This window comes from Giraffa tippelskirchi, chromosome 9 (assembly GCF_054371585.1).
Source record: "Giraffa tippelskirchi isolate mGirTip1 chromosome 9, T2T-mGirTip1v1.2.pri, whole genome shotgun sequence".
Taxonomy (NCBI): domain Eukaryota; kingdom Metazoa; phylum Chordata; class Mammalia; order Artiodactyla; family Giraffidae; genus Giraffa; species Giraffa tippelskirchi.
In genome coordinates, this window is record NC_137283.1 from 135,757,631 (window position 1) to 135,783,221 (window position 25,591).

At 42.3% G+C, this 25,591-nt stretch overlaps 1 protein-coding gene and 1 long non-coding RNA gene across 51 annotated transcripts in view; both read left to right on the forward strand.

Moving 5' to 3' along the window:
• Nucleotides 1-25,591, forward strand: part of EYA4 (EYA transcriptional coactivator and phosphatase 4) — a 384,171-nt gene that overhangs the window by 207,935 nt on the left and 150,645 nt on the right. The window lies entirely within an intron of this gene.
• Nucleotides 13,468-16,195, forward strand: LOC145521764 (uncharacterized). Its single transcript, XR_014065666.1, has 2 exons — nucleotides 13,468-14,664; nucleotides 14,776-16,195. It is a non-coding gene; the product is annotated as an uncharacterized LOC145521764 (long non-coding RNA).

A 25,591-nucleotide genomic window follows, 5' to 3' on the forward strand; every position in this document is an offset into this window, starting at 1 on the left:
CGGGCCCAAGGCAAAGTCTCCTCTTCGCCAAGGCCCCCGAACAGTTTTTGTGAAAACCTCATATACCTTAAGCGTACAAGCTCAAACCCACCTCCCCAAATTCTCTGAAACTAGTCTGAACAAAGGAAAAGAAAGATACAATCAAAGATAACCCACGATAAACCCGTGATTCGTATGCCTTAAGCCTAGGTAGTTAACAGTGGACAGTTATCAATAGGCCTGTGGTCATATCTCAATAAGCATAATACAATTTATGATTCTCTTTGGTTACACAGATAATTAGGGTATTCTTTTAGGCGATGGGGAATCTAGGTACGAGCCCTGGGGCTCTTCCATCTGGGAAGGGGAGAGGTGGGTCTGGTTTTCCAGTTGGTATGTCCTTTCCCTAGATACTGGGCATATAGCTCAAAAACACAGTCCAGCCCAAGGTAGAGTCCTGCTTTCAAGCTGGAGACTGTTCTGTCTGTTTCCTCTTTCATACCCCCCTCTTGATGCTCTTAACTCATAGTATGAACATCACTCGTAAGGATATATTGAACGCTGGCTGTCCAACCACCAATTTGGGAGAATGACACCAACCTTTGGGTTACAAAGTTCATAATACATTGTAAAATGGAGGGTCCACAAAGCAGAGCTATCAAGGCAACTGGTAACAATGGTAAATATAGTTTCCTGCCGATCACCGTTTACCCAAGATAGGACCAAAGTCCAAAAAGGAATGTTTTCATTTGACATTGCTTTTACCTGGTTGTTCATGTCATCTAAAGCAGCTGATACATTGCTGGATAAATCAGGAATATATACACAACATTCAACCTTAATTATAGCAGAGGTCCCTCCTTGAACAGCTGTGAGCATATCCAAAGACATTCTATTTTGAATTACCACTTTTCTCATTTGGATTTGTTCTTCATTTAAGGCTTGGATGGCTTTAGCACCATCTAGGAGGGCCTGAATTGTGAAATTAGTCAAGGCTTCTACTTTAATCATAATATCTGTTGTCCCTATAGAAGGTACGAATAAGGCAGCAATATACTCATACCATTGAAATACAGACCTTGTCCACCTAGCATGTAAATAAGGTAGATTTACCAGGGCTTGTTGTGGGTTAGGCTTTACGCTGCCATGGGCAAAAGAGAATCCCAGTGTGCAGCAGCCTACCCAGCCGATTGGTAACCAAGGCCAAAGGTTAGGCCCACAAAGCCACTGGGTTCCGCTGGGCGCCACCCAGCGGATTCTAGGGTTATATTTCCAATCAGAGCCTGGCCAATGGACTGGTTGGGGTGGTATGGGACATCGAATATTCATTTACATTTTCCGGGGGATAGGTACCCCACATATTTTAGTTCTTTTGGGTCTAATGAAGGTCACCAAATCCTACACTTTGTTCTTTTTGTTCCCAGCGTATAGTGGCAGGGGTAATTAATTGACCCTTTTCTGGAGTCATCCAGAAATATTCATCCCAGACTTGGTAGAAGTGTTCAACATACAAAGAGGCCTGTCCTCCCTTGCCAGTCAGGGAGCTTTTTTCCTTTTGTTCTTTAAATATGAGGTACAGGCTTTTGTTACCTCCTATGAAACTGGTGTTTACATCAAATGTAACCCCATGACCCAAGACTGTTAACTGTAGGTCTGGCTTACACCAAGAGAGCAGGGAGAGATTATGATTGACAAGAGAAAGGAAAGTCTCTTTTTGTCATCCCAGAAAAGAGCAGAGTGGTTTAAAATCTCCTTGGTGGAGCGGTGACACCCACCAAGAAAGTCCATCCATCACGGGCAGAGGCATAGCCCACATACCCAGCAGTTGGAGGTGTTGTGGAAGTCCACATAGGAATGTGTCCATGAGATGAAAACATTGTCCTGAGTTGAAACAGAAGTTAAATTCAAATTCACGTTGATGAGGCCAAGCGGCAGGAATTGATCATGCGGCTTCATCCTGAAGGAGCTCATCCGAGATCTTCTTTTCCTTCTTCTTCTTAAGGATGATCTTAGTCTCTCGAGGGTCAGTGGGGTCCCTCTGTGCAGTCCACTCAGCGTTTTCTGGGTCTGTGTGGTGTGTTCTCTTCATCCTCATGTGGCGGATCCAGGGAGTGACACCTGCAACTTTAACTGCCGTAGGGTGGTTAGAACAACAGTATATGGAGCCTTCCAGTGTGGGACCAAAGAGTCGTGTTTCCAGTCCTTGCCCCACACGTGATCTCTGGGCACAAATTCGTGAATCTGTTCCCCAAGGGGAAACAGCATTCTTTCTTGTACAAACTTAGTTAGCTGATTTATTACCTTACCCAGTTGTTCCATCTGCAGAGAAATCTCCTCTCCCCTTACCTGAGGCAAATTTGTTGACAGCTGTTTTATTGTGAGAGGGGGCCTCCCATACACAATTTCGTATGCAGAATAGCCATGGGACAGTGGGGCCATCCTGAGTCTGAGCAGAGCCGTCGGAAACAAGGCCACCCAGGAGCAGTCAGTCTCTATGATCCACCTGGAGAGTATCTCTTTAAGTGTCCGGTTGGTTCCTTCCACAAACCCAGAACTCTGGGGCTTATATGCTGTATGTAAATTCCACTTGATGTTTAAAGTTTTGCTTACTTGTTATACTAAATCAGCTACGAAAGCAGGGCCATTGTCTGATCCAATGCTGGTAGGAAATCCAAATCTGGGAACTATCTCCCTAAGCAGGCATGGGGCTACTTCTGATGCTCCTTCAGTCTGGGTAGGAAAAGCTTCTACCCATCCTGAGAACATACATACCATGACCAGCAGGTAATGGTAGTGTCAGTGAGGTTTCATTTCAGTGAAGTCCACTTCCAGGTGTTCAGAGGGCAGCGTGCCTTTTAGCTGAATCCCCGGAGGTTTCTCTCTGTGCCGAGAGGCAGCATTGACCTGTGAGCAGGCAGTGCAGTTCTGAGATTTATCCTGTATAAGGAAGAGAGGCGGGGAACCAAGAAATATTTTCTAATTAGCTCTTCCAGTTTATCATGGCTTAGGTGCGTCGCTTGGTGTGTTTGGCTTACCAGAGTGGGTGCCAGCTCTTCTGGTACCAGTAATTTGCCACCTGGCAATTCCCACCATCCCTTTTCAGTCTTGATGGCCCCTTCTGCTTTGGCTAGTTGGTTTTGGGCATCAGTGTATTTTGGAGAGTACAGCCTTAGCTCAGGCAGCTCTGCCTGTACGAGAGCTTTAATAGGGGGTTCACTTGTCACCCCCAATCCCTAGGCTGCTTGTTTAGTGGTCTTATCTGCCAGTCTGATCCCCGAGCCTGAGAGGGATCCTCTTTTTGACGTCCTCAGCAGTGTATGACTGCAACCCTTTCTGGTTTCCGGGTAGCATCATAAGTGTCTTAATTTCTTCCTTATTGTTAATATCTTTTTCACTAGCTGTCAAAAGGTCTCTCTTCTATACAGAGCCCTGTGTACATGTAGTGTGGCAAAAGCATACCTGGAGTCTGTGTAAATGTTTGTCTTCGTACCTCTGACAGCTGGAGGGCCTGGATTAGAGCATATAGTTCGGCCTGTTGAGCGGACCAGTGTGATGTCAGAGAGCTAGCCTCAATGATGGTTTCTTCCATGACTACTGCATATCCTGAGAGTCGTTGTCCTTGTTTCACCAGGCTGGTGCCATGGGTGTACAGGACCAAATCTGGGTCCGGGATTGGCTGATCTCTCATGTCAGGTCTGCTGGCACAGTACCTTGCAATCATGTGAGCGCCCACCTTCTCCCACAGGAAGGAGAGTGGCTGGATTCAGGGCCTGACAAGGCTCAATAGTAACATGTGGGTTCTCACATAACAGTCTCTGGTATTGAGTAATCTGGGATGTCGACAGCCATTTATGGGGGTCCCCTCGCAGGAGAGTGTTGACCTCATGTGGGACTTTTACAATCAAATGTTGGCCCAAAGTCAACTTGGTTGCCTCCCAGACCAGTAAGGCAACTGTAGCAACTGCCCAGAAGCATCCTAGCCACCCAGTGGCAACACTGTCCAGCAGTTTCGGGAGATAAGCCACGGGTCTGGCCCATGTCCCCATAATCTGGAACAACACTCCCATAGCCACATTGTCCATTTCAGTCACATAATGATTAAACAGCTTAGCAAGGTCTGGCAGGCCCAAGGTGGGTGCTGATGTAACTGGTTTTGAGTTCTCTTACCAGTGGGACTTGTTTTGCCAACCTGGGGGGCCGATTGTCTTCTGCCCCGACCTCAGGGAATTGTTGGGTTAACTCTGTCTCTGAACTGTTCAGCCCGTCCATTTTCCCTTCTGGGAGATCGTGTAACCTCCATTCATCTTGAGGGGTTACCAAAGGAAAGAGTAAATAGGTGGTTGAGCCCACTCAAAGAGTGGGTGTTCGTGGTGGGGAAAGGTAATTAATGCCCCCAATTGAGATAGCAAGTCTCTTCCCAACAGAGGTACTGGGCATTAAGGAGTGTGTAAAAATTCATGAGTCACTTGGTGTCCCCCCATCTGTCATTTTCAGATTAGGCTTGAGACACAAAGGCAGCATTTATCACCACCTGAGACCCAGCAGCCTCTGGATCTATTGGTGTATAAAGTCTACAGGCCTCGCATAGTCTTTGGTAGAACTCAGAGGGTGATTTGCTTTCCCTTTGAATCACTTCGGAGGTTTTTGCCATACTCGTAGGTTTTCAGGGCCCCCTCTTGAGACCTTGTAAAATAGCCACCCAATATCTCTCCAGGTGGCCCATCCCTTCCTCTGTGTTACAGTCCCAGTTGGGCTTCTCATCGGGGGTGGCTAGTTCTGCCCACCGCTGCAGGTTTGCAGTACCCTCAGGTGCCATTTCTCTTAACCATTTTCTGGCCTCAGTGAGGATCCTGTGTCTTTCTCAGTGCTGAAAAGGGAGACTAGTAGTTGGATCATGTCATTCCATGTAGGGGGTGGGTTCAAAAAAATATTTTCCATTAGCCTAATCATGGCTCGTGCTCCCCCAAGTACGGTGGAGTGTGTCTCTGGCAGCTACAGGGGGCTGATGGTGGTGCCCACACGCATCCTGAACTGGAGGCTGTTGTAGCTCTCTGAGGGACATGTGTAGTGGGGTTCTTCCCCCCTGTTCCTTGGTGGAGCACAGCCTCTGTCTAATTCCTGTGTTTTCTTCCCCCTTCCCATCAGTACTCACCGGGAGACGTGGATACAATCTATGAGGTCTGGCTGAGGTGGAACTGGGGGCATGGACCAAGGTCTCCATTAGTGGGATCAGAGCCTGCCGAAACGGTGGCTCTACGATCTCTGGGAGAGCTGGTGTAAGAGCAGCGGCTGCTGCAGGAACTTCACCTGGCCCTGGATCGGGCATTGAGGCAGCCTCTGGTCCTGGTGGAGCACTGGGAGGCAGGAGCATCATTATCCAGTATTGGGGAGGGGTCAGGTCATCCCCATCCAAATCCTGTAGAATTTCCTTTTTTATCATCCGTCAATTTTTGTGCCATTAATATTTTTCCCTTTCCCTTCTGGATACCGAATCTTGTCCAAGTAGGAGGGTCCTGAGCTAACCCTAGCCACGAGTCAATATATGGATATGGATCCGGGTGTCCTGGCTCTCCTGTGACTACTGCATAGACTGCTTCCACTATTTTTAAGTTCATGCTGTTCTCTGGTGGCCATCCTACTCGCATAGGGGGCCATTGGACGTCACAGAGTATGTGGAGGCGGTTAGGCGTCATCTTCACCCCATAGTCTCCTCCAAATCCCTTCTTTAAATTTTTAATCATGCACTCCATTACAGTTGTCTTAGATTCACTTCCCCCCATCTTGCTTACCTTCTCGGACCTTCTACTTTTCCTTTTCTTTCTGTGTATGAAGTTCTCAGTACCCTATGTACTTCTGATATTTCCGCTCAATGAAACACTTAAATCGCCATTCCGCCTCCTTCCTGACTGGGGTGAGAAGAGCCTTACCTGCCAGATCCCAGAGGGAGAAGGGGGATCAGCGTGTCTTCACCTGCCGGTCAGCACAGCCGGACCAGAACACCACATGGTCCAAGACTGTTTCTCCCTTAACTTTTAAAGTCCGTTCTGCCTTGGTGGGCTTGATCATGTGTGGATGAAAACACAAATGGGTTAAATATCCCACATCCCAGGCCGTCTCCAGAAAAGCCAATCTTACTCACTTATGTATCCCCCTCCTTCTAGCCTGACAATTCTGAGGAGGAAAGAATTTCACAACAGATGGGACACCTCCTTGGGAAGGGCAGAATATGAGCACACAAAGACCAAGTTTCTTCTCCTAAAAATCCCCTGGCGATTTTTTGGTAGTAATTTCCCCCAAGACAGAATGGACACCACCTCCTGAATGACCTTCACAAATTTCCTTCCTAAGCCCTAACACACTTGTCAACCTGTGTACCAAACAATCACTGCCACCTGCCTATTCCAGGCTCCTGTGGGTCTGTGCCCCTGCTAGTCCCTCCCAGGGGGAGGGAGGTACTAGATTCACTAAGTGAATCAAGCCCCCTCTTCCACCCTGCTGGATGGGTTCCTCCTCACCTGAGTGCTCAGTTCCCCTGCTGCCATCCACTACCTGCTAACTTGAAAGGTCTGGGCATTGAGAAGCAGAATCCTTACAGAAGGGCGAGGCTCCTTCCCCCTTCTAGAAGATTCGAGCCACAAGGCCTCAGAGTAGTCCCAAGTCGGCCTTGTCTCCTCGAAGTGAGGAGTTTCCTGGCCAATGCACCAAATGTTGTGGCCGTGTGTTCCAGGAAACAAACTCACTCAGAAGGACATTGCAGATAGTGGAGTGCAGTTTATTACACTGACAGGCCCAAGGCAGAGTCTCCTCTTAGCCAAGGACCCCGAACATTTTTTGTGGAAACCTTATATACCCTAAGTATACATGCCCAAACCCACCTCCCCAAATTCCCTTAAACTAGTCTGAACAAAGGAAAAGAAAGATACAATCAATGTTAACCGTGATCCGTATGCCTTAAACCCGTGATTTGTATGCCTGAAGCCTAGGTAGTTAACAGTGGACAAGTAGCAATAGCCCTGTGGTCATACCCCAATAAGCATAATACAATTTATGATTCTATTCGGTTACACAGATAATTATGATATTCTTTTAGGCGACGGAGAGTCTAGGTATGAGCCCTGGGGCTCTTCCATAGTTGGAGTGGGCTTGGGTTGGGGTCTGGTATTCCAGTTGATATTTTGTTTCCATAGATCCTGGGCTTATAGCTCAGCGTCCACAGTCCGGCCCAAGATGGAGTCCTGCTTTCAAGATGAAGCCTGTTCTGTCTGTTTCCTCTTTCAATATAATCCTGTATTATTTATCTGCTACAGGTTACCCATTTTTTCATTTTCTAATATTCTTCTAATGGAAGATTCAGAGTCCCAACTAACGGGCATGTTAGCTATCAAGCTTGGGAAAAAGATGATTAATGTGGTTTGGCAGAAGGCCAGGGGAGCATCCAAGCCCCTATGCAGCAGCTGCTGTGGGAGCATCATGCCTGGCATCCAGCAGGAGACAGAACCAGCTGCTGTAGCTCAGACACTGACTTTTGCACTGTTTTAATCATAATGTCGCATAATGTCGCATAATGTCGGTGTAGTCATTATTCTTTGTTTCTCATTATGTATTGTTGTTTACTAAAAAAAGAGAAACAATGCTGGTAACCATAATGTAGAGAAAAAATGAGGTGTGTGTACATGACTAGATCTATTGTGTGGGTGACCCACCAATGTTTCTCCAAGGGGAGATTTTAAGAGTCAACTCTTTGTTAGCAAGACTGCCCAGAATATTGCTGGACTTTCAGGACTGACTTCTTCCAGGTCTTAGTAGTGGCCCTGTCACTATGAGAAGAACCCCAAATTCCCTAGTGTGTTTTCCCAGTAGGTGCCTCCTTAGGTACCCAATGGATTGTAATCAGAGGAGGTTACTGTGTATCTTAAAGAATCCATATGTATCTCATGGATGTTTTTAAGAACATGAGAAGTACAAAGCTTACAAAATGAAGCTAATGAAGCCAGCCTGCCAGAATCCCAGGAGGAGTCACTCAGCTTTACTGGGGAAAAGCACTCTCTTCTATAGCCTCTGATAGTTAACCTCAGCCAGGACTCTCACAGACAGTTGACATTGAAACAAGGGCATCCATGTGAGAGTATAGACAGCAAAGCTCAAACTGTCAGTAACTTAGCAAAACAAAGCAAGGTTGGTGTCCTAATAACATCATTTGACTGTAGGTGCTACTTAGACGGTCAATAAGCTTCAAAGTCAGAACTCAAGGCCTTTTCCTGCAAATGGGAAAGAACAATGTAAGTTTCACAATTATTTTCAAAATTTCGATATAGTCAATGCTTCTTTTACTCTTTCCATTCCATTTCCAGTCTATTCAATTTCATCTAACAGATTCTTGATATAATTGAATTTTACTGTGTGGAAATTTTTTTCTTTATGCAAAGGGAAGTAGTGATGTTTGAGGAATACTAGGAATAGTTGGCTTTGGTCAAATCTCTCTTTGATTTCTCATTTAGGAGTGCTCTAAACAGGGGTTGAAAAGTTTTGGAATTGATTTATTTTACTTGCATGTATGATATACTCCTAAATTACTTACATTACATCTTTTTGTGCATCCTTTCTCCCATGGTCATGCATTGAGGGTCCTTTTAATTAAAGTCGAGGGGCTGCTAAATCAAATTGGAAAAAAGATAAGACATGCAAAATGTAGGTTTTTGTTCAAGTCAAGAATCAGATGATTAGCAAAGGAATGCTTGCTTGTTTTTTACCCTGGGACTCCAGAGAGTAACCAAACTGGTTTTACAAACCATGTGAATTGATTCTGTGTGTCTTGGGAAGGATGAGAGGTTGTTTAAACTAATTTATTTGGAAGACTTTGAGGTTTATTTTTAACTTTTAAAATAATCTCCCTTTTTTTCACAAGAAAAAATTTTATGCAGTAGACTTTCATTAAGTTGAATTTTTACCTCTGAAACAAAGTTGCATCAGTTGGTTGAACTCTCACTAACTGAATGACTGTCAGGACAGGTTTCCATTTCTTCTTATTTAGGGAGTCAGATTCATCCAGCTGCTATTTTTTTAAATCATATTTTTCATGTTACTTTTATCCAGTGGGCTTTTCTGTCGATATTGTCAGTAGTAAGAGTTAAACGTCTAAGTCTGACATGTGTTTCTTATTTCAAAGTTCTCTCCTAAAATTGCTCCTCTTGCATGCATGTTATAGATTTGTTTGAAACCTTTGAAAACTTTGGTTTAAAGTAGCGGAGTCCAGAATTTCGATGAAACTGTGGACTTTTTTTTTTGGTAAATTGTCCATACTGCAGAGGGGGGAAAGGCAGTTTCCTAAAGTCCTGGAATGACTTCTTTAAATAGAGGCCAGTTTGCAAATTAACATTGTATTTAGTAAAATCTTGCCTCTAACTGTTAACTAGTGAAATGTGTATATAAACAATAAACCTGAACAGGGTTGCTATAGCTGATGCAATCTTTGCTCCGTGGTGCGGAAGGATTGGAATTGTTTAAAGATTAATCATAAAGCACATGGATGAAAGTTAATTAAATAAGTATAAGGTACAGCATCACTGCATGGTTATTCATCTTCTGGCTAGTGTGTGCCTTCCAAGGTCTGCAGTCTTTCACTCCGCTGTTTAGAGCAGTGCCAGCTCAGGTCATGCCAAATCCAGGTCAGTATATGAAGGGAATCAGCTTGCTTTGCTCGTGGATTTTCTGGGCATAATTTATACATGCTCAATTTTTTTTTTTTAGTGTCAGACCAAGTGTATTTATGTCATAATTTATTTTTTATGATTGTAAACCACTTAATTTGAAGCAAATATAGATTATTGCTAATGAAGCATTAAGGACAGAAGGAAATTACTTTTGTTAAACAAGTACTTTGGTATATTTTCTCCCTCTTTCAACTAGAGGATTTCTGTGCGAAACTGGTATTCAGTATTACTCATTATCTGGTTAATTCACTAGATCAAGATTCCCGTGTGTGGTATAGAAAAGTAGGAAAAATTAAGGAATTAAAAACAGGTTGATATAGGCTGTTGAGGACAAAAATCAAATGAGAGTACTTATGTTTTAAATCAAGACTATGTTTTCAGTAAAATAGTTTCTAATGATTCACAGAACAGTGTTGTCAACTTTGACAACGTCTGCTGAAAATCAAAATATAACTAGTTATATAGCGCTGAATTCTAGCAGGAATTTATACTGTGACATGAAACAAAGTTCTCATTGAATGACAGTATTTTGTATTTTTCTGGCCTTAGTAGTCTCCTGACTTTTAAAAATGTTCACAGCCTTTTTTGTTCCTCCACATTACATGGATAAATTGACAACAAGCCCATTTTATTCCAGAGTAGATTTCTTAAAATAATTTTGATGGGAAGATAATTGTTTAATGACAGTGTATAAAATTTTGCCACAGTAAAAACAAAATTAGATAAGAGAAAATACAAAGAGAGAGTTTTGTATAATTACTGTAAAAACATAGGTGGAAGGACCAGTTAAACAGTTAGATCTAAAAAAATGACAACTCAGGTTTCCAAATTTTGTAATATCCATAAAGATTTTGTGCATTCTCTGACATTACTTGATTTTTTATGTTTCTGGATTTACACATAGGAATAGCAGTGTGTTTATCTACTTATTTCTAGGTTATTTGCACTTATTTATTCTCTAGTTAAAAGTTTCACATAAAAATGAAACATATGTGCAAAACAACATCATTACCAAAACTGACCCAGATAAAAGTGAGAAAATTACATGCAAGCCCTCTTGTATAAATAGTCTGCACCAATAAAAGGACTTAATTTAGCAAAATTTATGAAAATTGACTTTGAATTTGTGCCCTTGGACGTCATGTTCAAAGCTACCACACTTAAGTCAAGGATAGTAATATAGTATACAAAGTATTATTGGTTACATTCTCTTTTAACAGAGTTATTTTTCAAAATACCTTTGAGGTGTTCTAAATTATGATTTGGTTTCCAACCAACTTCAGTTAGTTAGCATCTGCTCCTTTCATGTTAAATTGTACACTTTTTCTTACTCACTTGGCATACATTCTAATCAATTCTAACCTCTCTGTAAGAATGGAGAAAAAGAGTTTGAAATGACTCAGAAGCTTTGCTTCTGAAATTAAAAACAGCTCTTTTTTTTTTTTTTTTTTTACTTTGTTCTATCACTCTCTTCTTAAAAAATATCAAATATTACTCAGCCTTAAAAGGGAGCAAAATTGGGTCATTTGTAGAGATGTGGATGGATCTAGAGTCTGTCATGCACAGTGAAGTGAGTCAGAAAGAAAAAAACAAATATCATATATCCATGCATGCATGTGGAATCTAGAAAAGTGGTACAGATGAACCTAGTTCCAGGGCAGCAATAGAGATGCAGATGTAGAGAACAGATGTGTGGACCCGGGGGGTGGGGGAAGGAGAGGGTGGTATGAATTTGGAGATTAGGTTTGACATAAATACGTTACCATGTATAAAATAAATAGCTAGTGGGAACCTGCAGTATAACACAAGGAACTCAGCTCGGTGCTCTATGATGACCTGGATGGGTGGAACGGGGAGGTGGGAGGGAGACTTACGAGGGAGGGGATATATGTGTACATATAGCTGATTCACTTCATTATACAGCAGAAGCGTAACATTGTAAAGCAATGATACTTCAATTAAAAAATAATATCAAGTAAGCATAGACTTAAGACAGAAAAATATCTGAGTTCAAATATAATCGCTCTACTTACTAACGTTTAAATTTCCTTTCCTCTTTTACCCTAGAAATCTGGTACCTTCCTCTTGTTTTCATGAAGACTAAATTAGCTGATGTTATGTTTAATGTTTGACACATAGTAAACACTCAATGAAAGGTAGTTATTATCTTCCCAAGTGTACACAGCTGAGCCTGGGACTTATGACTTGACCTATTTCAAATGTGGCAGAATCCAGGGCTCAGCTTTCCTGGAAATAATACCAGAATCACAGTATTTTAGCAGACCCAGCGAAAAGATGATGGACAGTAGCAGTGTCACAGGAGATTATACTCTTTTTCTGTCCTTTGAACAGCAACCACAGTGAACTAAGGGGGAAAAGGACAGAGAGCTGGGGAGTTGTCCACCACCTTATTGTGATCAGCTATCTTCACTGCCTATGGGAGGACTTTCCTTGATCTTTCTGCTCAACTGATGTCTAGATAATTTCAGGCAAAGCATATTTTTTCCCCAAAAAGTATTTATATGATGCTTGGGAGGAGGGATTTACATATGTATATGTAAACACACACAGATATATCTTGTTTATGTAATTGTAGTTTTGTGAACCCAGAAGGCACACCTACCACAGATGACATAATGACACAGAAGTATGTCTAGTGATAACTCTTAAAACTTATTCTTAGGGCGAAGTACCTTGGTGCATCTGTTAGGTTGTAGAGTGACAGGCTTTTATGTTATCTTTATAGTTAATTGTTATTGTTGTTGTTTAGTCACTCAGTCATGTCCAACTCTTTTGCAACACCATGGACTGTAGCCCGCCAGACCCCTCTGGCCATGAGAGTCCCCAGGCAAGAATACTGGAGTGAGTTGCCATTTCCTTCTCCAGGGGATCTTCCTGACCCAGGGATCAAACCCAGGTCTCCTGCATTGCAGGCAGATTCTTTACTACTGAGCTATCAGGGAAGCAATAGTTTAATTAGTTGCTCATTATTTAGTAAACACTTAACAACAACATCCATCATTTTCAATCTCCTGTCAGGTTTCTGAAAAAATCACATTCATAGAATAAAACATAATTATAGAAAAGCATTCCAAAGTGAGAATCTAGTTAAGAGTCTGGAAGCTTAAATTCAGACTAGTTAGTTAGTAACACAGATGTTGAAATGTGAACTAGAATAGTAGTTTGGTCAGATTTTCCCTGAGCAAATTCATTTTGATGAAGCACTGTGAGAATCTAAGACTGTAGTTGAGAACGGTATGCTGGCCTCTTCGTTTAGTCTGGTGATTCAGGGAGCACTGCAGTATGAAGATGCTGTTGAGGCTTGACTTGTAGACGCTGTTGCTCCCTATTAACCCCTTGTGTAAAAATCCTGAGCCATCACTAAGTATGGCCTTTATGTATTAGCCCAATCAGTAGTAATTAGGATTATGTTAGATACATATTAAGCCAGAAAGATTAGACTTTAAGCCCCAAAGAATAATAGAATGAATCCATTTGAAAATATAATAAAATCTCATGTTTGTAGAGAATAAAAGAGAGGGTAATAAGGAACAAGGATCAGTAAGAATGAGGGGGGAGCTTTAATGCTTCCTTTAATTGTGAAGATATTAATACTAATAAATAGCTTTTATAGAGTATTTAAGAAATTGTATTCTGTAGTAGTGAAGGGCATAGGCCCTGGGAACAGTCTAGATGGAGCCCAGCACCATGGCATTTGCAAGCGCACCTGGGGAGCTCTTCTCCTAACCTCTGTGCCTTTTAGTCATCACTTTTATCATGGGAATAAGAAAATGCCTTCCTTCCTGAGGTCCTGTGAGGATGAAGTTAGGTAATGAATTTGGCACTTAGAACAGCATCAGGTGTTTTTTTTTATTATTATTATTTCTGTTACAACCATTGTGTGCATGCGTTTATGTGAAAGGAAGCATTAGCATCGTGCAGGCCAAAGAGGAGGTAGGCAGAGGGCGTGAGTGTTTTGCCAAATTAGAATTCATGTGGTTTTAGTATACCTGGAGGTAGGTGAGATTCTGGGATTCTAAAAGCAGAAAAGTTAAAAAAAAAAAAAGGGTCCTTTCAGACCATCTTAGTTTGTTTATACAGAAAAACAGAAATTGGTATGATAGAGAATGAATACTAGGAAACAGCTAACTGCCTTGCTTTATTGACATTTTCCATAGCCTGTAAGTCTTAAAGACCTAGCCTAAACCGATAATATTTCATAGAGCACAAAGTCATATAAAATAAATAATCTTTTGATTTCCCCCGAAATGCATTTTTTAGCTGAAGTGAAAAAATAAATACTACTTTGTTCTGGTATGTTTAAATCAAAAGTAGTGTAGTGTATAATGTTAGTTCCATATTAAAATGACAGTTTGATGAAGGTATTTATTAAGATTATATTTAACTTCAATGATTTTCCTTTATATCAAGAACTATTTATTTTTTATGACTGAGCTCATCTCCTTAAAACAGTCGATTCAAATCTGAATGATAATAACCTTATATTTGCGTGTTCATAATTTATACTGTCTTGGAAAAGAAGCTGTTCTATAACCAGTATTTCAGAACTGGGAGATATCTTTCCCCTTCATATATTCATAATAAAAATACCTTGGGAATTTAAAAGCTTGATTTCTTTGGGCTGCTTCCTTTGTTTATTTTTTAAAATCCCAAGTGTTGCCAAAAAGAGATAGATTAGATTAAAAAAAAAATAAAGCACATGGCCTATTTTCTGATTTTGTTGTTATTTAATAATGAGGGCAGAGCAGGTAAGATTCCTAGTTACTGAAGCAGTGAATAACTGTTCCATTAACTTATTCATATCCATTTAGCCAGTATTTACTGAGGACCTATGTTCATCCCTGGGCTTCCCTAGTAGCTCAGCTGGTAAAGAATCTGCCTGCAATGCAGGAGACCCTAATTCAATTCCTGGTTTGGGGAGGTCCCCTGGAGAAGGAATAAGCTACTCACTCCAGTATTCTTGGTGGTTCAGATGGTAAAGAATCTGCCTTCAGTGTGGAAGACCTGGATTTGATCCCTGGGTTGGGAAAAATCCCCTGGAGAAGGGCATGGCGACCCACTCCAGTATTCTTGCCTGGAGAATGCCATGGACAGAGGAATCTGGTGGGCTACATACAGTCCATGAAGTCACAAAGAGTCGGACACGACTGAGCGACTTTCATTTATGTTCATCCCAGTCACTGTGCTCCTTCTGAAAAGACAGTATAAACTCTTACTGGGTTTGATAAGTAGTGGTTCCTCATTCAATATTTTTCCTAAAACACTCAGAGCTGATTTTTTTTCATACTACAAATGTTAATACATTATAGATCCTTTAGATAGGAAATACATTCAGTCATACTTAAATAAAATGAAAATCATCTACATTTCTAACTCTCACAGTCTTCCAGTGATAAGAAAAGTTCCACTTGTTGATTTGACTATAAAAGGTTTTTTCCTAATATAAAATACTTGAGACTAATAATTTTCTATGCATTTAATTATCAGCTAAGATAAATCTTAGAATAGTATTGGTTGCTCAGTAGAGTGTAACTCTTTGTGACCCCATGAAATATATGAAACTTATTTATTATTTCACTTCTCTTAAAATTTTCTGAGTAAATTAGGAAGAAATACAGAAAAACTTAAATTAAACTTACTTATAGAGAAAAGCCCACAAGGGAAACATCATATCTACAACACTGGTTTTTCCAGGAGTTGGAAGATAAAGATAACAAAATCACTTATTTATCTTCACTTATCGGACTTTTAATTTTCATATGTATTGTCTGTGTTCTCTTTGGTAGATTTTGCATGTAATAATTGGTGTAAAATCTCAAAGCAATACGTGATACACTATGTCTTTGAATTTAGAAAGAAAACCAACTTTGTTATCACTTTTTTATTTGGGAAAGAATTAATTAAAACTTTGTAATTGAACTCTTTAAGTTAATTGTTTAATTGCTTGTTCAGTTTTATCAATCGTTTTGTCTTGTGGTTTTATCAAGTTACATCATTAAATGACCCAGTTCAGGCATTTTTTTAATTGAAAGGTATTCGTCATAAGAGGTTTATTTAGATCATTCTATTTCATCTTGTTGGGAATTTGTTATTATTTCTTAAGTTGGAAGACGATTGTACAGAGGTTAAAGGAGGTGGTGAGGATGAAAGGAGACAGACCCCACAGTACCAAATTCTCCCCAATCACCAGAACTTTTGTTCTTGCTCACTCCTTTCTTTGCTCTAGAAGACTGCTGTCTCCCCCTGTCCCCCCAGCGCTGTCACATTAAAGCCAACTTAACAGAGGCAGTTCATAGAGTGCTAGTTCCCCTGACTCTTGAATAATCTGAAAACCCCGTGTACCACAGATAAATACAATAGTAAATCTTCTCAGCTCCAGTGATTTTAGTCTCCTCAATTTAATCAAGTTGAGCCATGTAGGAATTTGTTCAAATAGCGAACTCTCTGTAGATTCAAATCCAACTTAGGGCTCCTATGCTTGCTACTGATTTTCTTTTACAGGAAAAAAAGGAAAAAAAAAAAGCACTGCTGCTGTTTTCTATTTTTCAGCTTCCTTGTGAATGTATTTCTTATTGAAACCAAATTCATGGTTCTTAAATTCCTAGACCACTATCTATCATGCAATTCAAGGCTATTTTCCAAATGGTAGAAAATCGAAAGCTGTTTGTTTGGTTGCCTGATTTTCTCTAGCATTCTTTGGAAGATTTAAAGCAGGGGGTAAAAAAAAAGAAAAGAAAAAACTGACCTATATTAAGAGCTAAACATGAAAAGGGGTTTAGGATGAACTTTAACTTATTTAATGATGCAAACGTTCCCAGAATTATAATGCATACCTTTTACTGGGGGTGCTGTGTTTGGTTTTTGCTAAAGAGCATTTATTGTGTGTGTGCTCAGTCCACCAATCCTCTCCAACTTTATGCTACCCCAAGGGCTGTAGCCCACCAGGCTCCTCTGTCCATGGGATTTCCCAGGCAAGAATACTGGAGTGGGTTGCCATTTCCTACTCCAAGGGAACCTTCCCAAAGGAGGGATCGAACCCACATTTTCTGCACTGGCAGTTGGATGTTTTACCACTGTGCCACCTGGGAAGCCCTAAAGAACATTTACTGGTAAGAATTTAATGGTTCTTACTGGTGCAGTGTTAAAGCATCCACCTGCCAGTGAAGGAGATGTGGGTTCGATCCCTCGGTCTGTTGTAGCCACAAGTTCCAGGAAACAAACTCACTCAGAAGGACAATGCTGATGGTGGAGTGCAGTTTATTACACCGGCGGGCCCAAGGCAGAGTCTCCTCTTAGCCAAGGACCCCAACCAGTTTTTGTGAAAACCTTATATACCCTAAGTGTACATGCCCAAACCCACCTCCCCAAATTCTCTGAAACTAGTCTGAACAAACGAAAAGAAAGATACAATCAAAGTTAACTCGTGATTCACATGCCTTAGGCCTAGGTAGTTAACAGTGGACAATTATCAATAGGCCTGTGGCCATACCCCAATAAGCATAGTAGAATGTATGATTCTATTCGGTTACACAGATAATTAGGGTATTCTTTTAGGTGATGGAGAGTCTAAGTATGAGCCCTGGGGCTCTTCCACAGCAGAGGGGGGCAAGAGGGGGTTGTCTGGTTTTCCAGTTTGTTTGTCATTTCCATAGATACTGGGCATTGGCATATGGCTCAAAGTCCACAGTCCGGCCCAAGATGTAGTCCTGCTTTCAAGATGGAGCCTGTTCTATCGGTTTCCTCCTTCATTCCCCCCTCTTGATGCTTTAACTCATAGTGTGAGCATCACTCATAGGGGTATACTGCACCCTGGCTCTCTGACCGCCAATTAGGGAGAACGACACCAACCTTTGGGTTACAAAGTTCATAATATATTGTAAAATGCAGGAACCACAAAGCAGAACTATCAAGGCAACTGGTAGCAATGGTAAATACAGTTTTCCGCCAATCACTCTTCACCCAAGATAGGACTGAAGTCCAGAAAGGAATGTTTTCATTTGACATTGATTTTACCTGGTTGTTCAGGTCATCTAAAGCAGCTGATACATCTAAAGCAGCTGCAGTACTTTGATGCAGTCTCAAAAACAACAGAATGATCTCTGTTTGTTTACAAGGCAAACCATTCAGTATCACGGTAATCCAAGCCTGTGCCCCAAACAGTAACGCTGAAGAAGCTGAAGTTGAATGGTTCTATAAAGACCTACAAGACCTCTTAGAACTAACACCCGAAAAAGATGTCCTTTTCATTATAGGGGACTGGAAAGCAAAAGTAGGAAGTCAAGAAACACCTGGAGTAACAGGCAAATTTGGCCTTGGAGTACAGAATGAAGCAGGGCAAAGGCTAATAGAGATTTGCCAAGAGAACACCCTGGTAATAGCAAACACCCTCTTCCAACAACACAAGAGAAGACTCTATACATGGACATCAACAGATAGTCAACACCAAAATCAGACTGATTATATTCTTTGCAGCCAAAGATGGAGAAGCTCTGTACAGTCAGTAATAACAAGACCAGGAGCTGACTGTGGCTCAGATCATGAACTCCTTATTGCCAAATTCAGACTTAAATTGAAGAAAGTAGGGAAAACCAGTGGACCATTCAGATATGACCTAGATCAAATCTCTTATGATTATACAGTGGAGTGAGAAATAGATTTAAGGGACTAGATGTGATAGACAGAGTGCCTGATGAGCTATGGACAGAGGTTCGTGACATTGTACAGCAGACAGGGATCAAGACCATCCCCATGGAAAAGAAATGCAAAAAATCAAAATAGCTGTCTGAGGAGGCTTTACAAATAGCTGTGAAAAGAAGAGAAGTGAAAAGCAAAGACAAAAAGGAAAGATATTCCATTTTGAATGCAGAGTTCCAAAGTATAGCAAGGAGAGATAAGAAAGCCTTCCTCAATGATCAGTGCAAAGAAATAGAGAAAAACAACAGAATGGGAAAGACTAGAGATGTCTTCAAGAAAATTAGAGATACCAAGGGAACATTTCATGCAAAGATGGGCTTGATAAGGACAGAAATGGTATAGACCTAACAGAAGCAGAAGATACTAAGAAGAGGTGGCAAGAACACACAGAAGAACTGTGCAAAAAAGATCTTAAGGACCCAGTAATGACAATGTTGTGATGACTCACCGAGAGCCAGACATTCTGGAATGTGAAGTCAAGTGGGCCTTAGAAAGCATCACTATGAACAAAGCTAGTGGAGGTGATGGAATTCCAGTTGAGCTAATTCAAAACCTAAAAGATGATGCTGTGAAAGTGCTGCACTCAATATGCCAACAAATTTGGAAAACTCAGCAGTGGCCACAGGACTGGAAAAGGTCAGTTTTCATTCCAATCCCAAAGAAAGGCAATGTGAAAGAATGCTCAAATTACCGCACAATTGCACTCATCTCACACACTAGTAAAATAATGCTCAAAATTCTCCAAGCCAGGCTTCAGCAATACGTGAACCATGAACTTCCAGATGTTCAAGCTGGTTTTAGAAATGGCAGAGGAACCAGAGATCAAATTGATCAAATTGCCAACTTCTGCTGGATCATCGAAAAAGCAAGAGAGTACCAGAAAAACATCTATTTCTGCTTTATTGACTATGCCAAAGCCTTTGACTGTGTAGATCAAAACAAACTGTGGAAAATTCTGAAAGAGATGGAAATACCAGACCACCTGACCTGCCTCTTGAGAAACCTGTATGCAGGTCAGAAAGCAACAGTTAGAACTGGACATGGAACAACAGACTGGTTCCAAATAAGAAAAGAAGTACATCAAGGCTGTATACTGTCACCCTGCTTATTTAACTTATATGCAGAGTACATCATGAGAAACGCTGGGCTGGAAGAAGCACAAACTGGAATCAAGACTGCTGGGAGAAATATCAATAACCTCAAATATGCAAATGACACCACCCTTATGACAGAAAGAGAAGAACTAAAAAGCCTCTTGATGAAAGTGAGAGAGGAGACTGAAAAAGTTGGCTTAAAGCTCAACATTCAGAAAACTAAGATCGTGGCATCTGGTCCCATCACTTCATGGGAAATAGATGGAGAAACAGTGGAAACAGTGTCAGACTTTATTTTTTTGGGCTCCAAAATCACCGCAGATGGTAATTGCAGCCATGAAATTAAAAGACGCTTACTCCTTGGAAGGAAAGTTATGACCAACCTAGATAGCCTATTAAAAAGCAGAGACATTAGTTTCCCAACAAAGGTCCGTCTAGTCAAGACTATGGTTTTTCCCAGTGTTCATGTATGGATGTGAGAGTTGGACGGTGAAGAAAGCTGAGTACCGAAGAATTGATGCTTTTAAACTGTGGTGTTGGAGAAGATTCTTGAGAGTCCCTTGGACTGCAAGGAGATCCAACCAGTCCATCCTAAAGGAGATCAGTCCTGGGTGTTCATTGGAAGGACTGATATTGAAGCTGAAACTCCAGTACTTTGGCCACCTGATTCGAAGTGTTGACTCATTGGAAAAGACCCTGATGCTGGGAAGGATTGGGGGCAGGAGGAGAAGGGGATGACAGAGGATGAGATGGCTGGATGGCATCACTGACCCGATGGACATGAGTTTGGGTAAACTCTGGGAGTTGGTGGTGGACAGGGAGGCCTGGCATGCTGCGATTCATGGGGTCACAAAGAGTCAGACACGACTGAGCAACTGAACTTAACTGAAAGCAGTAATACATTACCAGATAAGCCAGGAATATAAACAGATTATTCAACCTTAATTATAGCATAGGTCCCTTCTTGAGCAGCTGTGAGCATGTCCAAAGCCATTCTATTTTGAATTACCGCTTTTCTCATTTGGATTTGTTCTTCATTTAAGGCTTGGATGGCTTTAGCACCATCTAGGAGGGCCTGTTTTGTGAAATTAGTCAAGGCCTCTACTTTAATCATAATATCTGTGGTCCCTATAGAAGGTACAAATAAGGCAGCAATATACTCATACCATTGAAATACAGACCTTGTCCGCCTAGCATGTAAATAAGGTAGATTTACTGGGGCTTATTGTAGGTTAGGCTTTATGCTGCCATGGGCAAAAGTGAATCCCAGTGTGTAGCGGCCTACACAGCCGATTAGTACCCAAGGCCAAAAGATAGGCCCACAAAACCATTGGGTTCCACTGGGTGCCACCCAGCAGATTCCAGGGTTATATTTCCAGTCAGAGCCTGACCAATGCATGGAATGATTGGGGTGGTATGTGAACTCGAATTTTCGTTTACATTCTTCGGGGGATAGATACCCATATATTTTAGTTCTTTGGGGTCTAATGGAGGTCACCAAATGCTACCCTTTGTTCTTTTTGATCCCAGGATATAGCGGCAGGAGTAATTAATTGACCCTTTTCTGGGGTCATCCAGAAATACTCATCCAAGACTTGATAGAATTGTTCAACATACCTAGAGGCCTGTCCTCCCTTGCCAGTCAGGGAGCTTTTTTCCGTTTTGTCTTTAAATATGAGGTACAGGCTTTTGTTACTCCTATGAAACGGGTGTTTACATCAAATGTACCGCCATGACCCGAGTCTATTGACTGTAGGTCTGGCTTACACCAAGAGAGCAGGGAGAGATTATGATTGATAAGAGAAAGGAAAGTCTCTTTTTGTCATCCCAGAAAAGAGCAGAGTGGTTTAAAATCTCCTTGGTGGAGCGGTGATACCCACCAAGGAAGTCCATCCATCACAGACAGAGGCATAGCCCCACATACCCAGCAGTTGGAGGTGTTGTGGAAGTCCACGTAGGAATGTGTCCATGAGATGAAAACATTGTCCTGAGTTGAAACGGAAGTTAAATTCAAAGTCACTTGATGAGGCCCTGCGGCAGTAGTTGATCATGCGGCTTCATCCTGAAGGGGTTCGTCCGGGATCTTCTTTTCAGTCTTCTTCTTAAGGATGATCTTAGTCTCTCGAGGGTCAGTGGGGTCCCTCTGTGCAGTCCACTCAGCGTCCTCTGGGTCTGCATGGTATGTTCTCTTCATTCTCATGTGGCGGATCCAGGGAGTGACACCTGCAAATTTAACTGCCGTAGGGTGGTTAGAACAACAGTATATGGAGCCTTCCAATGTGGGGCCAAAGAGTCGTGTTTCCAGTCCTTGCCCCACATTGATCCCTGGGCACAAATTCGTGAATCTGTTCCCCAAGGGGAAATGGCACCCTTTCTTGTACAAACGTAGTTACCTGATTTATTACCTTACCCAGTTGTTCCATCTGCCGTGAAATCTCATCTCCCCTTACCTGAGACAAATGTGTTGACACCTGTTTTATTATGAGAGGGGGCCTCCCATACACAATTTCCTATGGAGAATAGACTTGGGACCGTGGGGTCATCCTGAGTCTGAGCAGAGCTGTCGGAAACAAGGCCACCCAGGAGCAGTCAGTCTCTATGATCCACCTGGAGAGTGTCCCTTTAACTGTCTGGTTGGTTCCTTCCACCCCAGAACTCGGAGACCTATATGCTGTATGTAATTTCCAACTGATGTTTAAAGTTTTTCTTACTTGTTATACTAAATATGCTATGAAAGCCAGGCCATTGTCTGATCCAATGATGGTTCAGTTCAGTTCAGTCGCTCAGTCATGTCTGACTCTTTGAGACCCAATGAATTGCAGCACGCCAGGCCTCCCTATCCACCACCAACACCTGGAGTTTACCCAAACTCATGTCCATTGAGTCGGTGATGCCATCCAACCATCTCATCCCGTGTCGTCCCCTTCTCCTCCTGCCCCCAATCCTTCCCAGCATCTGGCTATTTTTCCGATGAGTCAACTCTTCGTGTGAAGTGGCCAAATTATTGGAGTTTCAGCTTCAGCATCAGTCCTTCCAATGAACACCCAGGGCTGATCTCCTTTAGGATGGACTGGTTGGATCTCCTTGCAGTCCAAGGGATTCTCAAGAGTCTTTCCAATACCACAGTTCAAAAGCATCAATACTTCGGTGCTCAGCTTTCTTCACCATCCAACTCTCACATCCTTACATGACTACTGGAAAAGCCATAGCCTTGACTAGATAGACCTTTGTTGGGAAAATAATGTCTCTGCTTTTTAATAGGCTATCTAGGTTGGTCATAACTTTCCTTCCAAGGAGTAAGCATCTTTTAATTTCATGGCTGCAATTACCATCTGCGGTGATTTTGGAGCCCCCCAAAATAAAGTCTGACACTGTTTCCATTGTTTCCCCATCTATTTCCCATGAAGTGATGGGACCAGATGCCATGATCTTAGTTTTCTGAATGTTGAGCTTTAAGCCAAGTTTTTCACTCCCCTTTCTCACTTTAATCAAGAGGCTTTTTAGTTCTTCTCTTTCTGCCATAAGGGTGGTGTCATCTGCATATCTGAGGTTATTGATACTTCTCCCAGCAATCTTGATTCCAGCTTCTGCTTCTTCCAGCCCAGCGTTTCTCATGATGTACTCTGCATATAACTTAAATAAGCAAGGTGACAATATACAGCCTTGACGTACTCTTTTTCCTATGTGGAACCAGTCTGTTGTTCCATGTCCAGTTCTAACTATTGCTTCCTGACCTGCATACAGGTTTCTCAAGAGGCAGGTTAGGTGGTCTGGTATTTCCATCTCTTTCAGAATTTTCCACAGTTTGTTTTGATCTACACAGTCAAAGGCTTTGGCATAGTTAATAAAGCAGAAATAGGTGTTTTTCTGGAACTCTCTTGCTTTTTTGATGATTCAGCAGAAGTTGGCAATTTGATCTCTGGTTCCTCTGCCATTTCTAAAACCAGCTTGAACATCTGGAAGTTCATGGTTCACGTATTGCTGATGCTTGGCTTAGAGAATTTTGAGCATTACTTTACTAACTATCTCCCTAAGCATGCACTGGGCTACTTCTGATGCTCTTTCAGTCCGGGTAGGAAAAGCTTCTACCCATCCCGAAAACATACATACCGTGACCAGCAGGTAATGGTAGTGTCAGTGAGGTTTCATTTCAGTGAAGTCCACTTCCAGGTGTTTAGAAGGCATTAGCTGAATCCCCGGAGGTTTCTGTGTGTGCCGAGAGGCAGCATTGACCTGTGAGCCGGCAGTGCACTTCTGAGATTTATCCTGTATAAGGAAGAGAGGCGGAGAACCAAGAATATTTTCTAATTAGCTCTTCCAGTGTATCATGGCTTAGGTGGGTCGCTTGGTGTGTTTGGCTTACCAGAGTGGGTGCCAGCTCTTCCGGTCCCAATAATTTGCCACCTGGCAATTCCCACCATACCTTTTCAGTCTTGATGGCCCCTTCTCCTTTGGCTGGTTGGTTTTGGGCTTTATTGTATTTTGGAGAGTCCAATGATAGCTCAGGCAGCTCTGCCAATATGAGAGCTTTAATAGGGGCTTCACTTGTCATCTGCAAGCCCTCAGCTGCTTGTTTAGTGGTCTTATCTGCCAATCTGTTCCCCAAGCCCAGGGGTGATCCTCTTTTTGATGCCCTCAGCAGTGTATGACTGTAACCCTTTCTGGTTTCCGGGCAGCATCTAATAGGGTCTTAATTTCTTCTTTATTTTACTATCATTTCCCTAGCTTTCAAAAGGCCTCTCTCCTTATAAGGAGTCCTGTGTAAATGTAGTGTGGCAAAAGCATACCTGGAGTCTGTGTAAATGTTTGTCTTCTTATCTTTTGACAGCTGGAGGGCCTGGATTAGAGCATATAGTTCGACCTGTTGAGGGGACCACTGTGATGTCAGAGAGCTAGCCTCAACGATGGTTTTTTTTCCATGACTACTGCATATCCTGAGAGTCATTGTCCTTGTTTCACCAGGCTGGTGCCATTGGTGTACAGGACCAAATCTGGGTCCGGGATTGACTGATCTCTCAAGTCAGGTCTGCTGGCATATTTCCTTGCAATCATGTGAGGCCCACCTTCTCCCACAGGAAGGAGAGTGGCCAGATTCAGGGCCTGACAAGGCTCAATAGTAACATGTGGGTTCTCACATAACAGTCCCTGGTATTGAGTAATCCGGGTTGTTGACAGCCATTTATGGGGGCCCCTCACAGGAGAGTGTTGACTTCATGTAGGACTTTTACAATAATATCTTGGCCCAAAGTCAGCTTGGTTGCCTCCCAGACCAGTAAGGCAACTGCCCAGAAGCATCCTAGCCACCCAGTGGCAACATTGTCCAGCAGTTTCGGGAGATAAGCCACGGGTCTGGCCCATGTCCCCATAATCTGGGACAACACTCCCATAGCCACATTGTCCATTTCAGTCACATAATGATTAAACAGTTTAGCAAGGTCTGGCAGGTCCAAGGCGGGTGCTGATGTAACTGGTTTTGAGTTCTCTTACCAGTGGGACTTGTTTTGCCAACATGGGGGGCCGATTGTCTTCCGCCCAGACCTCAGGGAATTGTTGAGTTAACTCTCTCTGAACTGTTTAGCCCATCCAGTTTCCCTTCTGGGAGATCGTGTAACCTCCATTCATCTTGAGGGGTTACCAAGAGGAAGAGTAAATAGGTGGTTGAGCCCACTCGAAGAGTGGGTGTTCGTGGTGGGGAAAGGTAACTAATGCCCCCAATTGAGATAGCAAGTCTCTTCCCAACAGAGGTACTGGGCATTAAGGAGTGTGTAAAAATTCATGAGTCACTTGGTGTCCCCCCATCTGTCATTTTTGGTTTAGGCTTGAGGCACAAAGTCTGCATTTATCACCACCTGAGACCCAGCAGCCTCTGAATCCATTGGCGTATAAAGTCTACAGGCCTTGCACAGTCTTTGGTAGAACTCAGAGGGTGATTCACTTTCCCTTTGAATTACTTTGGAGGTTTTTGCCATGCTCACAGGTTATTGGGCCCCCTTCTTGAGACCTTGTAAAATAGCCGCCCGATATCTCTCCAGGTGGCCCCTCCCTTCCTCTGTGTTACAGTCCCAGTTGGGCTTCTCATTGGGAGTGGCTAGT